Here is a 12,397-nt window from a genome sequence, read left to right as displayed (position 1 = left end):
TGCGGAGGCCGCGGCGGGGGGGAAGCGGGGAGGGGGGGCAGGGCCGGGCCGGCTGATCGGGCAGCGCTGCCCCCTCCCTCCTTCCTCCCTTCCCGGCTCCGAGCGGCGGCTGGGCGGGCGGTGGGGGGCTGTCAGCGCCGGGGCCGGCAGGGGGCGGCAGCGGCCCCGAGGACGCGCGGCCGGGGGCGAGCGGCTCCGGGCGGGTCCGGCCGCAGCCCCTCCGCCCCGGGCGGGCAGGGGCTCGCTGTGCGGGGGCGGGCTCCTCCCTCTCTCCCTCCTTCCTTCTCCCTCCTTTCTCAGGCACGGGTCCCGGCGGGGCTAGCCGTGCGGGGCCACTCCTCGCCGCTCGGTTCCGAGGCTCCCTGGCGGGGCGGGCTGTGCTGTGCCCGACGCCGCCGGGGACCCGCAGCTCGCGGCGCCCCGGCCGGGGCTGCGCCGGCTCCCGCGGCCGTCCCCGCGTCTGCCACGCTCTTGGATCCTGGCCTGGGACCAGAAAAAGAGGGGTGTTTTTCCCCTAAAACCTGTCCCAGTGGCCATCGGTGGCTCTCCCCAACCCGTCGTGTGAATACTGCAGGACGAGAGACGGTTTCCTTTTTTTTTTTTTTTTTTTTTTTTTTTTTTTTTTTTTTTTTTTTTTTTTTTTTTTTTTTTTTTTTTTTTTTTTTTTTTTTCCCCTCCCGGAGCACCACTCCTCGTTCTGATAACTTCATCTGTTTGCATCTTGGGCTGTTCCTCTCTTGCAGCTGTTGAGTGAGCAACTGCAGAAAAATGAGCTAGATAGGATCCTGCTCTGAAGCTGTTTGTCATTAATTAGGTAGGGGGATGAAATCGAGGAAGATTTTACATTCCTAATTTCCCTTCTCTTCAGGGTTAGGACGATTCTACGCTTTTTTTTTCCTCTTGTGTGTTCTTTATCTCCTATTTTAAAGTAACGTAGACCACCTTTCAAGATGTGACAACCCAGTCTCTGTGTGAGCATCATTCGCTGAGATATTTTTTAAAAAATGAGATGTTATTTATAAATCTAGATCCAAAGTTCTTTTCCTGTTATTGTTCTTCTGTAAAGCTTTGATTACAATATTGTGAAGTCTGAACCCTCTCAAATGAGCTATTAGCACTGTGGTAATGTATTTTAATGCAGCGTTTTTCCGCAGGTAAAAATCCCACTGAGTTGAAGTTCATCCTTTTTGATATTAATAGTACTGTGCGTATGCATGGTTAGAATGGACTTAAAGGAGGTTACTCTATGAATGATTGCTGATTGACATAAAGGGATTTGGTTTGAGGGTTGGTCACCTTAATGATTATGATTGCCACCTTCTGAAAGAAATCGCTGCCAGAGAATAAGTAATAGCCAACTGGAGTAAACTGAGATCAAGATGCTTTGATACCAATAACACCCAGCATGCAGTTCAACTGTTATATTTTTTACTTCTTGTAAAACTGTCCAAGACACACTTTCAAGTAAAATCATATAATCTATATTTTTTTTTAAAGCACATGTAGTGCTTTGCTTAGTTTTATGGCCTCATTTTCTATCTGCTAGTGTGGGTGCTTCCAGAGTGTTAGTGAAATGCAACAAGCGTGGTTCTGCAAAACTTAGCCTTCAGCAAATTCTCATAAGCTTGTGTTTTTCCAGTCCTGCAGAGGTTGAAATGAGAGTGCTTCTTTAACAGAGGTTATCTAAAAGAAAAGCTGTATCCTTTGGTGTTGTTTTTTGAACAGCAGAAAAATTCAGTCCCTGAGTTGCAGAGCCAACCAGTTATAGCACAGACCAGTTCTTGTGGCACTTTGGGTTATGCAGGAACAGCCCTGGAAGGGTATTCAGCAGAAGTGTCCTGCTTCAGCTGCTACTCTCCTCCTTCCAACAAGTTTGTTTCTGCTTGCCATGCTGTTTTCTGTCTGATATTGACCTCTGTGGTGGGAAGCTGAGCTGCTTTCTCTTTCTTAAATTGCAACATTCTGCTGCGTTTTATTACCTTTGGGCTCAAAATGTGATCTTCCCTTCTGTGTTTTCAGAGGTTATGGGTGTCAGAGTTTCTATCAACCATTTGTATCTGTGGCAGATGAGCTTGTGTTGTAAAAATATAAGTTCAAATGGCTTGGACAAGGCTTTCGATAATACACATATTGTGTCTGCGCATGTATCGAAAGTGGAGAAGGAGAGTTCAAACTTCTTAACATCCAGGGCCATGTGGAATAAAATGCTAGATTTCATTCATTTGGAAATAAACCTTTTGGTCCACTTCTAATCTGATAATTTTCCAACAACTGCAGTCAACTTATCAGAAACTTAATTACCTTTATTATTACTTTTTGATATAATTGAAAGAGTTGTTGATGTCTCAGTGGGGCTTTGGTGGCAACACTGAAGAACTCTCATTTAGAAAGGGTAACCTGAAGAGTAATTGTATTACTTATTGTATTAAATACAATGTAAATCACTTTCCGAGTGTGGATTTAGGCAAAATATTCTTTTTTTTTTTTTCTTTTTTTTTTTTTTTCCCATGGGACCAGCTCCTGAGTCACACTCTTAAGGATGAGGAATGTGGGTTATAGGTAGAGAATGAGTGTTCTGGGAGGTAAAGACATTTAAAGAAGCTACTAAGGGTTGTGACTAATAATAATTTGGACATAAGTTCTCTTTAAAGTGATGTTCAAAAAATCTAACTAGGTATATAAACAATATTTTTTCACCTTGTCATATATTTTAGATCTTTCTGTAGTTGATGCTTTTGGGATTCCTTTTTGAATTCTCTGTTCACTTTTGGCGTTGATCTGGGAAGCATGTGTTTCCACAAAAGGTTGATCTATTTAAGGACTAAAAAGGGAGGGAACAAAACAAAATTATAGTAGATGTACATGTAACATAGACAATAGCAGATAAAAGTGGCTATGAAAGGATTCAGTGGCAGGAAAAGGATCTAAATGGTTTATGTTTTTAATAGTTATGTCTGTAATGCTTAGCAGTACTCTATTGAAAGGGGAGTTTTCTACATTTTAGTTTACCATGTATAAATTTCAGCAGGTTAAAAGTAATTTTACTAAGGGTTGTAGTATATAGCATATTTGCCTTAGATATTTCTAAAGCAAGGTTGAATTCTTTCTTGAGAAAGATGGACTAATTCAAAAGGTGGTTTCATTCTGGAACTGGTCTTAAGTAAGGGAGAGTGAGAAGAGGGAAGGTGAGCTGTCTTCCTCATTGCAGGAAAATTAACCCTCCAAGAAAGCAGTGTTGAAAAACTGTTCATTGTATACTCACACAGTGGCTGAACACAAGAGAATGGGAACAAGAAAAGGAGATGTGGGAGTGTATGATTATTTTATAGCCTGCGTTATACAAGAAGTCAAACTGCATCATAAGGGATTATCTCTGGCCTTCGAATTTGAAAGAAAAGGCTCCTCTTGAGTTTGAGAGTGTTAGACTATAATAAGCTGCCAGACTTTTATTTTTTTTTAAGGGACAAAATTAAAGTGCAGGTTAAAAGATTGTGTGTTTTTTTTTTTTTCTTGCTATTTATAAGGGTGTTCACATTTTTGAAATGTTTATCATTTAAGCATAGTGAATTTCACTAATCTGGTTTTTTTAATTTGGTTGGTGGGATAATTTTTTGTTGTAATTTATTGGATTTATCTCTTATAGATAAAGAAGATATTGTACTGTTTTCAAGGTGTCATAGTTGATTGAATTCTACAAATCTTCAAGACTTCCACTGGAGTGGAAGGTAATTTGTCAATTATTTATTTTTTTATATCAGAAGAATCACTGTAGGAATTTATTAAATAGGCAAAATTCTTTGTTCTGTTTCACTTATTTTTGCTGTTGATGTGATAAATTTACATGATTTAAGTTGTCAGTTTTGTAGTATTATATAGAAAAGAACATACTGATGATACAGTAAATATTTTGACTTTTACTTCAGAAGTTTGTGATATAAACTCTTCTGTGTAATTTTACCAGTAACTTGTTTCCTCCATAGACTTCACCTTGTCTTTGAGTGTCTTGTAATGATTTACAGAGGAAGTGAAGGCCATATCAATAAAATATTTATTAATTACTATTGGATAATCCAAAAATAGCTATTCTGTTTGGTTAGTGAAATGAGGAAAATATGTGCCATATATGGTATGAAATTATAGACTTGCATGTACTGCAAGTAGGACAGCTCAGCAAGAATGCAGGCTTGTTTATTTTAACAGACTTGGGGAGAAAAAAATAGTTTCTGTTGCAGTAGTGTCTGATATTTTAGTGGCACTACTGAAACACTTAATTGCAGCAGCTCTGGAAGTTGGTCTCAAAGGAGAATGTTAGATGGCAACTGTTTACTCTGCACATCACAACTTCATTCAATGGCATAATGTTTCATGACCAGACTGAAGTATGAGATGCTTAGAAGGCCTGACTTTGGTTAAGTTGGCCTCTTGTATAAAAACTGATTGACTCTGCAGATTCTCAGGAGCATGTAGTAGTATTTTACTTGCTTTTTTGTTTCTTTGGTTGGATTTTTTTTTTCCTTAAAGGAGATAAGGTACTACTATTGTTCACCCACGTAGTGCTTTTTGCAAGATCCTCTCTTTAAAACTGACAACTTCTTTGTCAGTGTCTAAGGAGTTAATTGGGTATTCTACTTGATCTTGTATCCACCATGGTATTGTGTTCATTTGTCTGTCTTGATTTTTTGAAATCACACACTTTCTGAAGTATGTGATGTGGCCTGTCTTTTAGCTGACCTTGCTGTTACTATGTGATGCAACCTGTATGGTCTCTCTGTAAGGTCATTTTTAGAAGATTTTGGCATTGAATAGTGAAATAAGGTTAGCTAAGGACAGTTTGAAGAGGACTACGGATTGTCTTGGTCTGCTAGGTTTGAATCTTCTCTTTTGCTTCTAACATTGTCTATGTGGTTTTCTGTTTGCAAAGCAGTAGTTCTGGAAAAGTGTTCTGTAGGAAAAGATGTTCAGTAGCCAAAAAAGTAAAAATAGATTCAAAAAAAGAAGTGTGGACTCTGAAAGATCAGTTTCGTCTTAAATTGCTTACATTGATGACAAAGCAGAGTTTAACTAAATATTTATTGTTGAAATTACTCTCTAATTAGTAGTGTTGTACAGCTAAATGTAACACCAGACTTTACTGTAAATTACTGCTATCCCATTACTGTGGCTTGAGAAGTATAGACTATAACTGTGGTATTCTTTTTAGTGGCCTGGATAAGAATTTGACTACAATGTTTTAAGTACATAGAATGTTATTAAAAGTACAAAAAACTTCAGTATGTATTTAAAATGCATGATGTGCTCCCTTACCACAATGGAAAAGTGGAACAGCTTTTTCTAATTTGGAATATTCAGTTATCCTGTAGATGGAATTTAAAGTATATATTCTTACTGCAAGCTTTTGAATTCATACTAGTCAGACCTTTAAATTCTGATTGACTCAGCATGTATACTTTTACTTCTGAAAATCAAACTCAAATTAAACTCTTATGATAAAAATACATGCTTGGGTTTCCACGTTTGTTGAAACAATATTATTGCTTCACATTGCTCACAAGAGAAAGGATTCCTCAACAAAATAGTTGAGAATACACTAAGTATGTCCTGCAAACTTCTATGAACATTTCAGTTTTGGATCTGAAAGTTCTTGTTAAATTTCCAAATACAGTGTTTTGTACTTTGTAGACACTATTTGTAGATGATTTATTTGCTGTTTCCTCAGCTGAGAGAAGCTGTTTCATCCTGTTTGGCTTACTCCTTCTGAAGTTTTGGAGTACTTAAAAGCTGTACTTAAATAATACTGTAAATCCTGCTGTTTCATCATCAAACAATTAAACAAATGTGGCCTGTATATCATTGATCTTCTCTTAGAGGACTGGATCCTTTTTCTTGTATGGCTTGTTTGTGTACTTTTCTGGTAGGGTATTGCATTATGGGACCACAAAGCAAGCACAGTATCTGGAGGAGAAGAGGTGGTGGGAGGGCAGGATGGGGAACCCACAACTAAAAACAAAGAATGCTGTAGCATTAAATTCATACTTCAGTCTATGTTTGGTCTTAAGGGTGCCCTGTCCCTTCTGTAGCCAACACTTGTGTATTGAAGTTGTCTTTGACAAGAGGTTGTCTTACATAATGGTCACAGGCAGCTGAGTGGATCGAAGCTGGGATTGCTACATATCAATGTTACTACTCCTTCTTTATAAATCCCAATTGTAAGTGATTTTGGTATTAAACCTGTTTTGGACCTGTAATTATCTCAATTAATTAACTTAAACTGTTGTGTATTTGGCCTCACTTTTGCAGTGTGTTTTCTTGACTCCATGTGTGCTCAAGGATGTCTTAGAGAAAGCAATTAATGCTTAATGAAATCTGTGCACTTAAAGATTTATTTTTTCCTTCCTCACCCCTCCCCAGTCCTTGAATATGATACTTGCTTATAACGTGAGACCATTTTAAGTTTTTGCAAGTGTGTTGGAATATTTTCATTCTGAAAGGTAAGACGTGTTTCTGAAGGCTGAAATCACTGTTGCTGTTTTTTTTCTACTGAATTGAATTAAAAGATAAGGTCAAACACACAACATATTAAAACATTACTTTTTTTGTCACTGTTTAATTTAGTCCCTGTGACCCTTCAGAAAGTAAGAATGCTATTTAAGTTTCATGTCATAACTGCAGGAGTAATAACTTACTGTAGAGACCAAATAGATGAGGTATTTGGGGGGGGGAGGGAGGAAGTTTACACTGTTGCTAGTACATTATTCTTGTACTACAGCAGAAATTAAGCTATATAAAAGTGAAGTTGGGAATATTTCAACCCTGTGTTGTAGGTCAGAAAATTCTTCGAGAAAAGGTGTGTTCTTCATAAAAATTATCTGTAAAATGAGCTCTATTGCCAGAGATATATATATTTAAAAATCTTATCCGAAGCAAAAATGAAATCTTGCTACAGAACACAGTAGTAAATGATAGTGTTCTGGCTTGTAGAGAGTGCTGGGGTGATGTAGTCAAATAATCTAGTTTTAAGAAACCATATATATACACCAGATTGCTGCTCCCTTCACTCTCCCTCCCATATGCCCACTAATTTTAGCAAGTTTAGTATGAGATACAAGACCCTACATTCTTTCATCCTTGGACCATTACAAACTCAGTAATTGAAACAGAATATTTGCAGTCTTAATTAGAGACCAGGTATTAAATGTGAGACAGTTTTCCCTGAAGGAAAGGTTGATGCGATTTTAGCACTGATATGAAGATGATGCTAGAAGTGGCTTTACTTCTTGTCTCTGTATTCTGGATGTCTGTTTCTTGTGTTTCAAAAAGCATAATGAAGCATTATAAAAATGTCCATATGTTAGCTGAAGTATTTTATCTGTGCTAAATTGTTTGGAAGTGTAAATAGTTTAACTATCTTGAGGAATCATGAAATTTGAAATAGTAGGCTAAGAGTTAAGAGTTTGATTTAATGCCTGCAAATGGATTTTTAAAAGCTAATGTGAAAAATGCAAAACATGCTCCGCATATATATATATATATGTATAAAACCATTTATTTGATAAAAATGTAGCTTATTTGCATTTTTCAGACCTTTTATTAAATTTTTTGCTGATTTTTAATTTTTTTCTTCATTTTCTAAAGTTGCATTCCGAGGCAACGCCTACTATGGTACTGGTTCATTTATCATAAAATTACCTGGTGGTTGATGCTGGTTTAGAGTATGTCGTGCCTTGGATAAAGGGTGAGATGTATGCTGTATGTAGCAGTGTTAAAACTTTTTGGAATGGGACTAGATGAAAACAGTTCTTACTGGATGAACTGTTTAGTCACTGGTTTTCTATCTTAAGACATCTTGAATCCATAAATGGTTGAATGATGTGGGAAGATTAATTTGCCTGGTAAAGTTATTTGGAAAAAAAAAAAGCTAATATGTTATAGCTCAGGTGTTAATCTGAAGTCAAAATCAACCTGCTTTGTTCTTTTACTGCTGTATGATCTTGGCTTGCTTGTAACAGATATTCAGTAAAAAAAATCTGTGGGTTCTTTCTGTTCAAAAGTTTGCAAGAATGTTCTTGTTTTACTCATTTTAAAAACAAGTCAGTTTTCCTTAAATTGTTTTTGTTAAATGTTTTAAGACGTGAAAAAGTGACGTTAACATATTTCTCTGCAAGTTTTAATTTTCAAATTCTAAGTGGATTTTCATGTTGTATTGTTCCCAAGGTTAACAACCACATGTGATGCTTGCTGGAAGGCTCAGCGTATAAGCAATTAAATTAACAGGACAGGACACAACAAGTGATTTTGTATTCTGTGACTATTTTCAGACCTTTGGTTATGTCAAGAAGGCAAAAGCATCAGCATTTAGTTTGGAAGAATGTGGTTTTTCTCTGGCTGATTTGTTTTGGGTGTTTTTTTTTTTTTTTTTCTTTTTTTTTACCTTCCTGACTGAAGCTTTGTTTCAGATAACTTGGGCAGTATGTCTTTATGTGTGTCTTGGTAAATTGATCATGAGGGTAGCAATTCAAAGGCAAATAAAGTTCATATTATCAGATATCCTATTCAATGTAACTTTATTTCTTACTTAAAAAAAAAAAACAACAACAAAAAAAACAGCAAACCAACCCCAAACAGAACAAAGGCTACAGATCTGTTGGCACAATAGAATTAAGTTATGAGTAGTGCTGTTCCTGGCTATAGGTTTCTAGGAGATACTGTTCTTGGGGAATGCTATTAAATCTTGAGGGAAGTGTCAGGATGTTGGGAAAATGGGAAATAAAAAAAATTGTCAGTTAGGTGTAGGGCAAACAAACTTTTTGCTGTTTGGAGTGAAAAAGGACCTAAGAAAAGTTGATTGAGGTATTGTATATCTTTTGTATTGTCTGTTTTGTGGGTCAGTGTTAGGAGAGATCATTAAAGTTCTTAAATAAAAGCATTAGTTAAAGGTAGGCTAATCGACATGAAAATGCTGTTGATAAAAACTTCTTATAGCAGCTACATGAAATATAAAGTTTTAGTTTCTTTTTTACTTCACGTGTTCATGTTGGAGGTGAATTCTTTGCCTTTGTTGCTGTTGTGGGTAAGCTACTTTCCTGTTTTGTGTTTTACTGCAACAAATTGTCTTACTAAAGTTGTGACTCAAACACTTTAACCTCTCTTTTTTGTTTTGCCCTCGATTATCAGAAGGGGGCAGCTTTAGTAATCTCAACTTGCCCTGCTGAGTGTTTGTGGTCTTCTGTTTTAAATGAGCAAAATAACATACCTTTACAGCCATCCTCTCTACCTGGGCAGTGATGTCCTGCCACAATTCAGCAGCCCGGGTGGGCTACCTCTGCACTACCAATTGGTCTTTTTCCGTCAATCTAGACACCCCCATAGGTTACTGGCTGCCATCCATGAGGCAGTGAAGAGGTAGAACACTGGCCATTCCTCTTGTTCAGTGGTATCTAAAGCCGGCTGGATGGCTTTCAGCTCTGGAACCTGACTTGATCCACTCTATCCCTCAATAGCTGCTGTGACTTGCTGCATAGGAGTCCATAGGGCAGCTTTCATTTTCAGTGTATCCCTACAAGACGACAGGAATCATCAGTGAAGAGAGTGTGTGGAAGTGATCACATTGAGGCCTTTTGCTGAAATTGAAGCAGTCACCTCAGAATGCTTTCTTAAAAAATAGGCAACATAGCTATTGCTGTAATGAGATAATCTAATATAGACCTTACATCAACATGATTGGAACATAAGGACTCTTTTGTAGAATCAAACTAAGCTGAATATACTCCCATATTCAGTCAGTGCTTCTGACCTTTTGTATTGAAAACAGCTATTGCTCCTTTCACCCCCTAGACTGAGAGAGATGCCTCATTAGCTATTAAGGGATATCTTCCTTTGCATGAAAAACCTTTTAATTTAATGACCTGTCTTTGTACTTGAAAAGCACTGCCATAGGCTACATTTACTTTTCCAGAGTATGCAGTTATTCACATGTCAACACTGTCTTTGCTGATGCCCTGAAGTATTCTGCAAAGGGCTAAAATACTATGCTAGAGTTTTACATTCAGTGCTTTACAGCCAAGTGAGTGTACTATATTCAGTTTTCCAGTTTGATCCACTGGTTTGGTTGTAGTTGCTTTTTTGAATCATTTGTCTGTTTTGTTGTTTGCTGTTCTTCAAAACATGCTTGTGGATTTTAGTGGAGAAGTTTTGTGGAACTGGACAGAAAAATAAAACCCTTAGCTTGCTGCTATATGTGGAGAAGTGATAGCAAGGGAGAAGTCACTAATGCATGTAAAGTGGACTTTGACTTCCACTACCATTCCATTTCGAATTACTGTGTGAAGGGGGCTAAACTTCTGTGGTGAGAACTAATATAAAAGGAGGAATCTAAAGTTGCCTCTTTTTTTCCGAGGTAACCTATGTTTTTTGTTCTGCGTTCTTTACGTTAGGATAAGCTGTATTTATTTCACCTGAGGGTTAAATGCTGCTAGTCTTTTCCCCAAACAGCTAGTGGATGTTGTGGCTGTTTTTTGAGCATCATAGTGCAAATGGTGATATTCAAAGGTCTGACTAGGAGCTAGTTCCTGAATAGCGTAAAGTACAGAAAGTGAGAAGTAATCAGACTTGCAATCTGATGTAATGCAATGACATTGCATTATTGTGGTTTTGTGCTCACAAGACATTTGAGTCAGCGTAGCAATGTATGGTCAGTAAAATCAACTTTGTTTCCTGTGGATGGTTTTTCTTTTCCTCTTAATGTAGAAGATTTTGACTTAAACATTTAACTTGGTCTATAAAGTTAAAATACTTCTGAAACATATTTACTGATTGTTGTTGCCGTTGACTTAATACTCTTGTTTTTCTTATGAATTCATTATTTTGCAGAACTAGTATCTTTTGGTTATGATACTGTCATTGCCTAGACTAATACCATATTTTTAAACTCCTAGTTCTCAATTAAAGAAGAACTTGCATCAAAATGGTTAGTTGTAGTGGTTTTCCAAAATCACCAGCAGCAGTTCGCACAAGGAGGGGCACTGAAATGAAGTGGTGGAAAATACCTTTTTGAGAGAATTTAATGTAGTGAAAATTATGATTTTTTTTTTTTACCCCAAAAATATAAAGCTGTATGCATTAAGAGACTTCTGAATGTTCTATAATTCTTTTTGGTAGTTTTATGACTATATTATCTGTGTTGTTCTGCAGCTTAATAAGCATTAGAAGACTAGAGTGTTGTTAAGTATGAGGTATCTCCTGACCTTTCAGAAAAGGTTGAGATGCAATTATGAGAGTTCTAAATCAGATCCACTGAGTTCTTGGAATAAGACTCCAAAGACTCTTCACTTTTTCTCTTCCCCATAGAGTCTGAAAAATATTGTAATTTGACTTATATTTTTTTCTTCCAAGTCAAGAAACTTTAAGTAGTGTGAGCTTTACAAAGCTAGCAAATCATCTTCTCTGATGTGTTTTGTGATAGATACTTCTAACATAGCCTACTGAACTTTGTGTGCTCTTCAAAAGATTACTATATGGAAGTTGGTTCCATATAGTCAGTTCCCTGGGTGACACTGAAGTGCTTTATGTATTGTTTATTTGTGAAGATGTGTCTAAGCTGTCATTGCAGCTTTGAAATTGTCCATTAGTGCTCATATTGGCAGTAGATGGACTACCCAGCTGTGAGTGAAGGTTTTGATGTACATGTGACACTTCTATTTCTATGTATAGTGGATGTGTTCTTTGCTTCCAGTCTTAAGAGTTCACTATGCCCATTAAACTGCAACAAATTCTCTGTCGTTGTGACAGGACTACAGAAATGACTTATTTGCACTATGAGGAATTGCTGCTGCCAAAATTTTGAGATGACTATCGAAAGTGTTGTGTTTTTAGATTTGTCAGCAGCAACAGTTGAGGTACATTAATAATCAGTGTGAGCTGACTCAGTTTGAATACTTGCAAAACCATTGTAGGCATTTGACCAAAATTGTCAAACTAGAAATTCAGGAGACACTTTTTTTTATTTTTTTTTTTTTAATCTATATCATCCTCTTTGCATTATTAGTTCGTATACCTGCAGCAGATACAGCTTTGCAGTTCTCCCTGTGCTTTTTCAGTCAGCTAACTGTTCATATGTTTGAGTTGCAGATTCCTTGGGTTAAAAGCACAAATTACTTTGCATTCTGAGTATTATGGTTGTGGGTGGGCAGGAGACGGAATAAATGCATAGTGCAAAACTCTTGAGTCCTGCAAGCTGAAAAAACTGGATTTAAAGGTCCCATCTATCTAATATCCACTGAAATTGCTTTATATTGCTGGATTTTCTTCTGCTAACTTATTTCAAAAAACTTTCTAATAAATGTAGTAGTAGTGTGGTAAAAGCAGGACATGAGCGGTAGAATTTTTAGGTAATAATCAGTGT

General features: G+C 37.2%; 1 protein-coding gene across 19 annotated transcripts in view; it reads left to right on the top strand.

Annotated features, from left to right (window-relative positions):
• The window catches only part of EPB41L2 (erythrocyte membrane protein band 4.1 like 2), a 144,050-nt gene that overhangs the window by 25,898 nt on the left and 105,755 nt on the right, over positions 1–12,397 (top strand). For 17 of the 19 annotated variants that reach the window (XM_027880578.1, XM_027880579.1, XM_027880594.1 and 14 more), the window contains one exon: positions 3,644–3,725. The gene's annotated coding sequence lies outside the window, so the exon portion shown is untranslated. Of the gene's footprint in view, positions 1–667; positions 815–3,643; positions 3,726–12,397 lie in introns of those variants that run through there. The other 2 variants (XM_027880576.1, XM_027880577.1) reach the window with 2 other exon arrangements.

This window comes from Empidonax traillii, unplaced genomic scaffold (assembly GCF_003031625.1).
Source record: "Empidonax traillii isolate 1590-97213 ecotype Southwest subspecies unplaced genomic scaffold, ASM303162v1 scaffold72:size2462915, whole genome shotgun sequence".
NCBI classification, from domain to species: domain Eukaryota; kingdom Metazoa; phylum Chordata; class Aves; order Passeriformes; family Tyrannidae; genus Empidonax; species Empidonax traillii.
This window is presented reverse-complemented; position numbering and strand designations above follow the sequence as displayed.